The sequence below is a fragment of the Acomys minous genome, assembly GCF_964271855.1.
Source record: "Acomys minous genome assembly, chromosome: 6".
Classification (NCBI taxonomy): domain Eukaryota; kingdom Metazoa; phylum Chordata; class Mammalia; order Rodentia; family Muridae; genus Acomys; species Acomys minous.
In genome coordinates this window covers 88,924,657-88,935,945 of record NC_140487.1, presented here as the reverse complement: position 1 = coordinate 88,935,945, position 11,289 = coordinate 88,924,657, and the positions used below count along the sequence as shown (strand labels likewise).

At 43.4% G+C, this 11,289-nt stretch overlaps 1 protein-coding gene and 1 pseudogene across 2 annotated transcripts in view; both read left to right on the top strand.

Moving 5' to 3' along the window:
- LOC311599683 (uncharacterized protein C1orf185 homolog) overlaps positions 1-11,289 on the top strand; it is a gene marked incomplete at its 5' end in the record, with an annotated part of 39,354 nt that overhangs the window by 2,565 nt on the left and 25,500 nt on the right. The gene's annotated exons all lie outside the window — the stretch shown is intronic.
- On the top strand, positions 6,639-8,106 carry LOC311599071 (large ribosomal subunit protein eL30-like; annotated as a pseudogene). The gene is made up of 2 exons: positions 6,639-6,646; positions 7,670-8,106. The product of its transcript is annotated as a large ribosomal subunit protein eL30-like (transcript).

The following is an 11,289-nucleotide window of genomic DNA, read 5'->3' as shown; positions in this document are numbered from 1 at the left end:
ATTAGATTCATTATCATACCTACTAAGGCAATTACGGTAAAGTAATCCACCATAAATGTGTATCTTATTTCCTTTGAGCTCTACAAGTGTTTGGGAAAGTTTATTTTTTATTTTTTTTTGGGGGGGGGGAGGAGGAAGTTTAAATAATGGACCTTAATAATCTTTTCTGTTAACATCAAGGTCCTGCTAGAAGTAAATAGGAATATATTGATAACCCTAGTAGTTGAGAAGCTGAGGCAGAAGGATTGCAAGTTCTAGGCCACCTCAGCTGCAGAGTAAAATCCTGTCTTAGAAAAACAAAAAGTCTATTAGGTTGGAGACAGAGTCTGACAGACATAGAGAAAAGGGTGGGGGACATAGAGAGGAGGATGCTGTGGGGCCAGGGAGGGAGGGGAGGGGAGGGAAAACAGAAGCTGGCAGAAGTGGAGCAAGCGACAGACTCTCCCGCAGACCCAGAGCAAGAGGCGACCTTGAGGCTAGGAGACGCTACCCCAGTTATCCACCAGACGGGACTGGCAAGTCGTTCCACTGGGCTTTTTGTTTTGGTTTTCTTCAGCATTTCTGTGTCTCTGTTGAACTGTAAATACTTGCTTGGTTCACTTGTATTCTCACAGAGGTGTTTCAGGCATTTATTTGTGTGCTCTGATTATCTTGCGAACTTACAGCCGTTCTCTTGGATTCATTGTCAGGAATTCTGTTCATGTCATTCTCTTGGGCGCCATTACTGTTGCATGGCTCGGTTTTTGTTTGTTTGTTTGTTTGTTTGTTTTGGTTTGTTTTGGTTTGGTTTGGTTTTTGAAGAGATTTTTTTTTCCACGCTTGTGTTTTTGTGTTGGGACTTGTGCATCTGGAGTCCGGTCATGCGTTGAACTTGGTTTTTATTCAGATCCCCTTTCTTCTTTCAGTGGAAGCGTTTGCAGTAACTGAGGAGCAAGTATTCAAATGCCGGCGCCCAAGGAGGACGTTCGTGGTCAAACCACTACACGTGTCGCAACAGTCCGAAGTGGGTGCCTCGTGAAAATACAGTGCTAGTCTACTACATGCCAACTACCCCTTAAGTGCCAATCATTTTAGGGAGTAAAGAGCCACTGATAACTGTGTGTTTTAATAGATTAGTTACTGTGGGTATTAATGGAAAAGAAGAGAAAAGAGGAAAGTAAGGATGGCGGGGGCGGGCTCTAGGAACAAAAATGGAGCAGAGAGATGAGTTTCTCCTCTCTGGGTCTTCCTTAGGCTGGTTGAATATAGATGGCTGGTCCGGTCCATTGGCGATGCTTCACCGATGCGGTCTCAGATTCTGGTCACACCTATATCATCCCTTCAGGGTTCTGTTTTCCAATGCTGGCCTCACACACTTGTGTGGTCCTTTCCAATTTCCATCTACTGCTTGGAGTCTGCGTTAAAAGTTCCCCTGCATTTTGGCTCCACGAGGTTTTCAGTTCATGGGATGCGGCGTGGTCTTGATTCAAGGTTTTGGTTTGGTTTGGTTTGGTTTGGTTTCCCTCCCCCCCCCAACCCCTGCAGTCCAGTAGTCTTCTGCTAGCTAGATTTGAGTGTACGGTTTCCAGACAGTTGCTCTTAACTTCCTGAGTGTGCTTTAGGGAGGGTCTTGGGACACACCACAATGCCAGTGTGGCGCGGGGTCTTGGTGAAGCCGCTTCCCACTTCTGGTCCATCGAGTGCCCAGTTGGTGAAGAGTGAGATTTCCCCGCAGCGTTTCCTTCTGCTACTGCCGCTGTTGTCCTGGGTGTGGCCTTTATTTCCAGCTCTTTAGAGAATCTGATAGTATAAGGACAGTGAAGATTTTCTGTTCTCTGGTTTCCAGTGTGCAGCTAGCATTCCTTCACTGGGAGCAGGGAGCTCCCCAAACAGCTGATGCCACTGGGACCAGCTCGGAATTTTCTCTTCTGCTTTTGTAAAGTTCTCTATCTCACTTTCCCAACGAAGGTAGTAGTAATATTTTGAAGCTGTTTTCACTCTTCTCCAGATTTTTCCGTAAAGGCTTTGCCTGACAATGTAATGTGTGGATATTATCCGCCATCTTGTTTTTCCTGTGGCATAGTTTTATCTGTTTTTTTTTTTGTTTTTTTGTTTGTTTGTTTGTTCTTGTTTTTTTGGTCTGAGTGATGTGTTGATAAACATGAGGTATTGAAGTCCATCACTATTATTTCTGGACCTATCTGTTGCTTGATCTCCAGAAATGTTTGTTTTGTGAAACAGGGATGTGCTGTTGTTCTTTGTTGGTATATGGTGACTTTATATTTTTTTAATTTGAGCTTGAAGTCTACTTTTTCAGTAGAGGTATTTCCACTTGCTCCTGGTGTATCCTTCTCTATCCTTTACCCCTTAGTTTGTGTTCTGATAGTGAAATACATGTCTTGCAGGCAACAGACAGTTGGGCCTTTTTTTCTAACCCTCTAACTCAGTCTCTGCTATTTAATTGGGCAGTTAAGACTGTTTACATTTAAGTTATGGCTGAGAGGTGTTTGCTGATTGCTGTAAATGTGTCTAGTGTTTGTCTTCTGGTTGATTCGAATACTTTGTTCTTTTCTCCGTTCCTTATTGACCTTAGGAGTTTCCTGTTTTACTGTGTCAAAATACGTAAGTTCGCTGTTTCATGGTTCTCAGTTGTTCATTCGTTCGTTCTTGTGAAATTTGTTCTTTGTGGAGCCCTCCTGCTTGTGACTGTGTCTCATCTTTGTCTCTGTGTAGGATCCCTTTACATACTGTCTTCGGTGATGGCTTAATGGTAATTAATTATTTTATTTTGTGATGATCATGGGAGATCTTTACTTTTCCATTAACTTTAAAAATTACTTTGCAAAAAGAAAAAAAAATTACTTTGCAGCCAGGCGGTGGTGGTGCACGCCTTTAATCCCAGCATTGGGGGGGGGGTGTGTGTGGGGGGGAAGCAGAGGCAAGTAGACCACTGTGAGTTTGAGACCAGCCTGGTCTACAAGCGAGTCCAGGACAGCCAGGGCTACACAGAGAAACCCTGTCTCAAAAAAAAAATTACTTTGCAAGCTGGGTGCCATGGCACACGCCTGTGATTCCAGCATTCAGGGAGGCAGAGGCAGGTGGATCTTTGTGAGTTGAAGGCCAGCCTGGTCTTCAGAGTGGCTCTAGGACAGCCAAAGTTACACAGAGAAACCCTGTCTTGAAAACAAAACAAAGGAATACAAGAATAACTTTGCTTGATATAGCAACTTTTGTTCATAGTTATCTACTGGTGGGCTTAGGATATTGTTTTATCCTTTCATGACTCTTAGGATTTCTTCTGGGAGGTCTCATGTAATTCTGATGAATTTTGCCTTTGTCTGTAGTTTATTTGGCATTTTTCAATTACTTCTAGCAATATAGTTTCTTTGCCCTGTACTCTTGGTATTTTTAACTATAATATGTCATGAAGTTATTTTCTAGTTGTGTCTGTGTAGGATTCTAAATGTCTCGTGTGCTTGGATGTCCATGTCCTTTCCTGGATTTGGAGGATTTCCTGCTATAATTACATTGAACAGATTTTCTTTCCTTTAGTATTTATATCACTGCTGCTTCTCCCTCATAGGTTTCTAGGTTTGTGGGTTTGTGGCCAGGATTTCTCGAAGTTTTTATTATAATTATTTTTCTTTTTACTGCTGCCCGAGCTTAATAAATATTTGATCTTCTTTTCATCCTTCACTATTTTCTTCATGCTAAGATAGGATAATGTGATTTCTACTGTCACTTTAAATTTTCATTTCTAAACCTTTTATTTTATTTTACTTTATTTTATTTTTTTGAGGTAGGGTTTCTCTGTGTTAGCCTTGGCTGTTCTGTACTCACTTTGTAGACCAGGCTGGCCTCGAACTCACAGCGATTCATCTGCCTCTGCCTCCCGAGTGCTGGGATTAAAGGCATGCGCCATCTAAACCTAACTGCTTATGCATGTCTTTGGGTTTCTCTTCTAGCTTTTAAAAGAAAAATATTATTTTTATGTGTGTGGGCATAATTGGGGAGGCAGTACATGAGGTGAGCATCTTTGCCTACTGAGGCATCTTGCCACAACCTCTTGTTTTTTGTTTTTGTTTTTGTTTGGCTCAGTTTGTTGGTTGGTTGGTTAGTTTTGGGTTTTGGTTTTTTGAGACAGGGTTTCTCTGTGTAGCCTTGGCTGTCCTGGACTCACTTTGTAGACCAGGCTGGCCTCAAACTCACAGCAATCCTCCTGCCTCTGCCTCCCGAGTGCTGGAATTGCTTATTTTTACCTGTCTGGGTGTTCTGTCTGCACGATGCATAACACTCTCGCCATGCTCATGGAAGCCAGAAGAGAGAAGTGGACTTAGAGGGCTGTGAGTTGTCAGATGGGTCCGGGGAAGTGAGCACGGGTCCTCCGCAAGAACAGCCAATGCTCTTAACTGCTGAGCTGAGTATGCTTCCCAGTACCCACATGGCAGCTCAAACCCTTCTGTTCACTCCAGTCGCAAGGGATTTGAATCCCTCTTCTGACCACCCCTGGCACCAGACACATATGTACATGGTGCACACGCATATGTACACGCAGACAAAACACTCATACATGTATAATCTAAATTTTATTTTTAAAAAGAAAACAAATTCCAGGACAGCCAAGGCTAACACAGAGAGACCCTGTCTCGAAAAACCAAAAAACCAACCAAACAAACAACAACAACAAAAAACCTAAATACAAATATGTGGGTGATGTAGTGCAGGCCTTTAGTCCCAACACTTAAGAGGCAGAGGCAGGCAGATCTCTGTGAGTTCAAGGCCAGCCTAGTCTATAGAGTGAGTTCCAGGACAGCCAGGGCTGCACATAGAGAAACCCTGTCTTGAAAATAAAATAATAAATAAATGTAATAAAGAATAAAGAAGCAAGTATTTGGGGGGTGATGGTAGAAATAATGAGAAAAACAAATTTAGACAAAAAGAAAACACAAGTCATTATTTATTCTCCATTGAAGAGAAAGAGAATGTAAATGCTTTGTCCCCACCCCTTCCCCAACTGTTTTTTTTTTCCTCTGATGTCCAAATGGATGACACCACTAAGGGACATTTCCAGACAAAGCCCCGCCCTCCTGCACAGTCAGGCCACTGTACCAGTTCCTACGCTGAATTCCTGTCAGTTTTTTCTATGTGTAGCCCTGCCAACGTAGGGCACACAGGAGCGCCTTTCCACTGCTCCTGCCAGCTGAGACAAGCATCACATTACCCAACGCGACTCCTGGATGCCCCCCTTCAACCCCCCACCCCACTAGCCAGCGTGGCTTTGGCACAAGAACTCCCAGAGCAGGTGCTACCTTCCACCAGGTCTCTCTGGCCCTCTGAGAATATAGAAAATAGTAAGACCAAGCCATCTATGCCAGAGGGTCAAGAGTAATCCTGTGTGCGCTGGTCGTGAAGTTCTCTGCCCCAGCCCCCTACTAATATACACAGCTATTATCTCTCCTTTTGCCAGAACTTGAGCAAAAGTTGCCCTGATATGATCATCCCCAGATTCCCTCTTTGGAAAGACTCGTATTTTCGTTTCTCCTTCCTTCCTTTTTTGCTTCCTCCTTTCCTTCCTTCCTTCCTTCCATTTTGTTTCGTTTTGTTTGAGACAGGATTTCTCTTCCTAGAACTTGCTCTGTAGACCAAGCTGTCCACCTGCCTCTGCCTTCCAAGCGCTGGGATTAAAAGCATGTGCCACCAGCCAGGTGTCGTGGCACAAGCCTTTAACCTCAGCACTTGGGAGGCAAGTGGGTCGCTGTGGGTTCGAGGCCAGCCTGGTCTACAAAGTGAGTCCAGGATGGCTAAGATAACATAGAGAAACCCTGTATTGAAAAACCAAAACAAACAAATAAACAAACAAACAAACGTGTGCTACCATTGCACAGTGCAAGACTCATAGCTTCAACCCAAGTAGATGTGTGTGTGTGTGTGTGTGTGTGTGTGTGTGAGAGAGAGAGAGAGAGAGAGAGAGAGAGAGAGAGAGAGAGAGAGAGAGAGAACTAGTTGCACCAAGGCTCTCAGGGTGGCCAGTCATTTAGCTGGGGGTCCAGGGAGGATTATTGATTGGTCTTCTCCTCTTCCTGAGTGAATGTAAGCCCTCTCCTAGAATGAGCCCCATCTACAGCAGTAGTGGATTAGGCAGGAGGCACAGGACCTCCCTCTCCAGTGTGCTTGCTGCATGTGGTAGTTGCCCCTTCTTTACCTGCATCTCTGCAGAGCTGCCAGCTGGTGCCCTGTAGAGCTTCTGGAAGTTTACCCTCTTTCCTTTGCTTCCCTACTATTGTGCCCAGTGCTGTTAGGGCCAATTTGTTTATAAATCAAAAGTCCAACATGTCTGGATTTTACCTCCTCGCTGTCTACTGTTTACCAACTTGCTTCCTTGTCTTTCTATGCCATCCACACCCCGCTTTTGCCACCTACCTGAGATTTTATTTCAGATTTCTGTAGGCATAGGAAAATTCTGAGCATCTCCAATCAACCATCTTCTCTTCACCTCCAGAGGCATTTCTTTAGAGAGAGAAATCTATTGACATACTAATACACTTTCTAGAGGGTCTCTTACTTCTTGTAATATTTACTTATTGCATCGTTAATATTTCAGACCACACTGACTTCAATGGGTCACACACCCATCGGTTTAAAGGAAAAATCTAGCAAATATGCACAGGTAATAAAGCGCATGTTCTGCTTTGAGAACTGAGAAGGTTAACGCTTTTACTCTCATGGGATTAATAAATATTTAATAACTCTTTCTAGATTTGATTTGTTAACCTCATTAGCTGCAGCCATCTTTCCTGTATCTCCCTGACGTTGATGTCAAGATTCAGAATCAGAATTCAGCTCAGTACATTTTTCATTAAGATTTGATTTGCTCCTGGGGGTTAGGGCAAGAGTCTCTGCAGAAGCTTTAGTGACAGCCACAGTGTCTTTTAACCAGAGGAATTTCTCTTTGTAGTTTTGTTTCTTGCAGTTAGTGCTTTTGAATCCTGAATATGGAATATGTTGCTTCTGTCTCGACTTTCATTTCATGGCAGTTATTCATTTGTCTTGGCATGTACTATAAGACTTCCTTATACTGGAATTTAGTGTCAGATTTAGATCTGTGTGTTAGGATGAATTAGCTACCCAACTTACAGCTGGAAACACAGATTGAAAAAGGAAAGTACAAGCCGGGTGTGGTGGCGCACACCTTTAATCCCAGCACTCTGGAGGCAGAGGCAGGTGGATCACTGTGAGTTCAAGGCCAGCCTAGTCTACAAAGTGAGTCCAAGACAGCCAAGGCTACACAGAGAAACCCTGTCTCAAAAAACCAAACAAAAACAAATAAACAGAAACAAAAAATGCAAGTTACTAGTCAATCAAATTTGTAGTCGTGTTAGGTACTAGTTTAGTTCATCACAGAAATAAGCCTCCAGTCAATGGTTTCAAAGTTAATCAGATAATAGTTAGAGCCAAGCTATGTTTGCCTATTCAGATATACTCTAGGTATAGAGATGGTCTTTAAAAACCTCTGAAATCTACAGGATACGGCACTTAAAGATGTTTTAATAATAAAAGGCCCTTTTAACAGTGGGACACGTCTGCTTCTGGCAGCACCTTTATTCTACTTCAAGGAAGATGAAGGGATCTTGGTAGCTGATCATGGTTGGGGACTGTACCACTCCTAAGGCAGGAAATAGTGGCTGCAAAGAAGACAGGGGAAAAAACTGTCTCTGGAGTCAATCAACTCTAGGCTCCAACTTGTTATGAAAAGTGGAAAGTTATGCCCTGGGATACAAACAGACTCTGAAGATGATCAGACAAGGCAAAGTGAAATTGATCACCCTTGCCAACAACTGCCCAGCTTTGAGGAAATCTGAAATAGAATACCATGCTATGTTGGATAAAACTGGTGTCCATCACTACAGTGGCAGGAATATTGAATTAGGCACAACGTGTGGAAAATACTACAGAGCATGCACACTGGCTATCACTGACCCAGGTGATTCTGATACTATTCGAAGCATGCCAGAACAGACTGGTGAAAAGTAAACCAGTAAAGTTTCCCTTTAATAAAACTTTTCCAGAGCTCCTTGAAGAAGAAGAAGAAGAAGAAGAAGAAGAAGAAGAAGAAGAAGAAGAAGAAGAAGAAGAAGAAGAAGAAGAAGAAGAAGCAGTGTTAAAGAACCTCATAATGGAGTTTGCTTCCAAATTTGGCAAAGCTAGCCACCAGGCAAAAAAATTAAAAACAAAAACGTGCCTTGCCTCAGCTGCTTGACAGCATGCTGTCCAAGGTGTGGACAAGGAAAACGAGAAGGAAATCAACTGCTAAAGTTTGCCAAGTCAAGGTAGGGCAGTCCTTCAATATTCCTGCTTCACAGACATGTCTGTCCGATATTCTGGGCCTATGGCTGAAGATAGATGCCCCAATGTTTCAGAGGAATCTTGGGCGACTGTCCAGGCAGCCAGAAGTCTCTGTCATTTCCATAGTTTTGGAAGCCTCTTGCTCTCCAATTCCAATTTACTCAGGTAATATTTATCCTTCTCAGGTCTCTGATGGGGTTCAATCGTAGTTATAGTCTCACATATAAGCTTAAGTTGTTTTGGATTTAAGAAAATAATTTAAGGTCTAAAAGATGTTTTCAGGTTGATAATTGTAAGTTATGATAGAAAGTGACTTAGGTACAGAACCTTGGACCCACCAAGATAGGATAAATAGTGGAACACTTTCTCCAAGGTTACCAAACAAATGGACTGGACATTGTGAATGTAGTTCTTACCTGAGAGTTCCCACATTGTTATCATATATAGTTTATTGATGTTAGAGAAAGAGCATTTTATTGGACTAACAGAGGGAGATGTTGGGGTGACCTTTTATGCACTTCTGGTTTATGTAGTAAGAACTTTACCAACTGAGCCATCTCCCCAGTCACCAATATGTATGTCTGGAATGGAAGCAACTTAAAGAAATTTTCAAACAAAGTAAGAAGTCACAAAGTACAGGATAACCACACTACAAACCTAAGTAACGAGGAGGGCCCACGAGGGGATGCTTGAATCTCACTGAGCAGCGGGGATAGATTAGGTGGAGAGCGGGGACTGGGTATGGGAGGGTGGTAGTGGGGACAGGAGGGATGAGGTAGAGGGAAGACAAAGGGGGAGACACTGGATGGGAGTGGCATCATCTCGGGATGAGCCAGGAACCTAGGGCAATAGAAACTCCCCGGAACCTATGGGGGTAACCCTAGCTACGGGGGCATATAGAGTCTGAACTGGCCATCTCCTGTAAGCAGGCAAGACGTGCAGTGGAGGGACTGGACACCGAGCCAGCCACAAACTCTTAGACCCATAATTTGTTCTGCCTGCAAGATACGCAGGAGTAAAAGATGGAGCGGAATTTGAGGGAAAGACCAACAAATAACTGACCCAGCTTGAGACCCATGCCATGAACGGGGCCTTGCCTCTTTATTAATGACACTATTAGTGATATTCTGCTATACTTGTAGACATGAGCCTAGACTAACTGTCATCAGAGATGCTTCGTGCGGCAACTGATGGGAACTGGTGCAGAGACTCACACCCAAACATTAGGTGGAGCTTGGGGGATCCTATAGAAGAGGAGGAAGAAGGATTGAAGGAATCAAAGGGGTCAAGGACACCGTAAGAAAACCTACAGAATCAACTCTCCTGGGCTCATAGGGGCTCATGGAGACTGAGCTGCCAGCCAGGTGCAGTGGCACATGCCTGTAATCCCAGCACTCAGGGAGGCAGGGGCAGGCAGATCTCTGTGAGTTCCAGGCCAGCCTGGTCTACAAAGTGAGTCCAGGACAGCCAGGGCTACATAGAGAAACCCTGTCTCAAAAAAAAAAAAAAAGATTTATAGAACTTGGGGGCTGGAGAGATGGTCAGAGGTGAGACACTTGCTGCTCTTGCAGGAGGACCTGCGTTTGGTTCCCAATAGTCACACCCTGTCTGTGCCTCACAGCCACCTGAACTTCAGCTCCAAAGGATCTGACACCCTCTTCTGGCTTCAAGGCACGTGTGCACTTGGTACACATGTGTACATTCTGCCCCACACATGTTCACATACTTTATCTTAAGTCACATCTTTAGTCCCCGCACAAGCGAATCTCTGGGATTTGGAGGTCAGCCTGGTCTACACAACAAGTTCCAGGCCAACTAGAGCTTCACGGTGAGACACTGTCTCAAAATGAACAGCAGCAGCAACAAAACCTGAAATTGAAAGTTCTGAAGTTAGGCGGACCTCTGTGAGTTCGAGGCCAGCCTGGTCTACAAAGAGAGTTCTAGGACAGCCAAGCCTATTATACAGAGAAACCCTATGGGGGGGGGGGGAGAGAAAGCAACAAAAGTTCTGAAAATAGAAATAATAAGTATATGGCATTGAAAACTTTATTTTAAAAAAGGAGAAAATTTATAGTACTCACAGTGAATAGCAGTAGAAGCTAACTAAATGTATAATTCATTTGAGTTCATTCACTGTAAAAACCCTGGGGAGGAAGAAGCAGTCAAATCTCTGAGTTCAAGGCTAGAACTACACAGAGAAACTGTCTAGAAAAGACGAAAAGGGAAAACAAACAAAAGCCAAAAAAAAAAAACCAGTCATAAGAGAAATAATGGTTTGTTTTTAGAGCCTCTCACATAAGCTATTAGACTATGGAATCTAGATCTTTAATTCACTGAGAATAAAACTTTGGTCTTCTTTCATGAAATATATACTAATAGAGCAATACTTTTTTTAAAAAATGAGACAAGGTCTTTCTGTGTAGCCCTAGCTGTCCTGAAACTTACTATATAGACCAGACTGGCATCGAGCGCAGAAAGATCCACCTGCCTCTGCCTCCTACATTCTGGGATTAATGGTATGAGCCACTATGCCTGGCATCAATAATGTTAGACATCTAGAGGATTTTTCCCTTATGGGGTCAGGGGTCAGGGGTCAGAGGTCCAGTACTGAGTATTGCTTGGGTGGTACTCCACCAACCTTGATATATTTTCTTTATACGCATCAAAAATATATTCTGTGTCTCATTAAGATTTCTTGTTGCCTGTGGGTTGTTTCAAAAGGAATGGTTTCCAAGTTTATGAGTTTTCCTTTTTCTTTCTTTTTTGTTTTTGTTTTTGTTTTTTCAGACAGGGTTTTTCTGTGTAAGCTTGGCTGTCCTGGAACTCTCTTTGTAGACCAGGATGGCCTCAGACTCACAGAGACCCACCTACCTCTGCCTCCCAAGTGCTGAGATTAAAGCCATGCATTACCACCGCCCGGCTAGCTTAGGGGCTTTCAACTGTTTCTGATGTTGGAGAGTATAGAGC